The sequence below is a fragment of the Mesitornis unicolor genome, unplaced genomic scaffold, assembly GCF_000695765.1.
Source record: "Mesitornis unicolor isolate BGI_N332 unplaced genomic scaffold, ASM69576v1 scaffold11800, whole genome shotgun sequence".
Taxonomy (NCBI): Eukaryota; Metazoa; Chordata; class Aves; order Mesitornithiformes; family Mesitornithidae; genus Mesitornis; species Mesitornis unicolor.
In genome coordinates, this window is record NW_010156288.1 from 17,660 (window position 1) to 19,037 (window position 1,378).

Genomic DNA, 1,378 nt, shown 5'->3' on the forward strand with positions numbered 1-1,378 from the left:
AGGATCCTGGTGCTATCTTTTTCAGGGAGTTCATCAGATTACATATAGCATACGTAGCTGCAGCTCCTACCTGATGGTTTTATAACTCCCTATGGTCTAACCTGAATCCTCACCTCTCTTGGATGCCTGCTGCTGCGAACTTGGTTAGCAAACCAATGACTCCTTGTTTCCTCTTCTCTGTTACTCTTGAACCCAGAGCCAGCCTTCCCAACACTGGTAAGAGCCATCTCTAACTCTTGGTTATTGCACAGACTTTGACTACAGACTTTACTACCTCTTTCTCTGTGTGATCTCTCTTGTCTCCAGTACATTAAATATCTCCTGTCTAGTCACTGGCTTGGCTTGCTTGAATGCCTACCAGTTTCCTCTTGGCCTGCCGCCTGCCTGCGTGGTTCTCTGCCATACTCACTACATGCACCTACTCAACATTGTTGTTTCCTTTGGTCTGTCCCATTAGATAACACATCTCAGCTCCTTTCTCCAGTTCAAACTTCTCATCCATTAACTTCCCATTCCTTATTATATCTCCTTGCCTGCTTCTGCAACCTTCTCCTCCGACCGCTGTTTGCACAGTGATGATACCTCAGCTATCTGAGGCCTTCTCCCCTCCATGCTCTCTTCCATTGCTCTACTTGTAGGGCATCTCAAGGAGAGCGTTTGTAAGACCTCCACAAACTCTGCTTTTCAGTTCCTTCCCCAAACTTGACAATGTCATTGACATCCACAAGGAGCAGGTAAACTGAGCTGACATGAAAATGGTTTTTTTTACATTTTATCCATCCCTCCTAAAAATTTTCTGAGAAATTTTATGTCTGCTAGAAAGACCTAGAAATCTGGGGCAAAACCTAGAAGTTTTTGTAATGCTAAGTTGGAAAAAAAAATTCTCAATCTGAAACCAGAAGTTTGGCAGCTAACCTGAAAAGCAGTAATTTTTCATTGGAAAACATGGTGGTTTGCTTTTGTTTTAGATTTTAAGATAGTGTTGATAGTATTTTTTAACCTACTCTAAATACTACACAAAACACAGGTATAATCATTATCGGTACTGCTTTGCTCGTGTATGAGCTCTCACCTCCCCCTCGATATTTGTTTCTGCCTCTTTCTGAGTTGTGAATGAATCAGGACACAGATGGGTTGCTCATAGTACCTGGCATATCTTGAGACCTATCAAAATATAAATAGTCCTCACAGATGGTTAATACATTAGGGCACGTTTGAAGTTGAGACACTCATCATTGAAGGACAAGGATGGGATTAAAAGTTCCCTGCACGGCTGAGCATTTGGGTGTTCGTGTTAGTTAATCTGTTTGAGTAATTTCAGTTTTGGCATTTTATGTGGTGTGGAAGTGACCAGCTCTTGGTGCTTTCTGTCACAGGG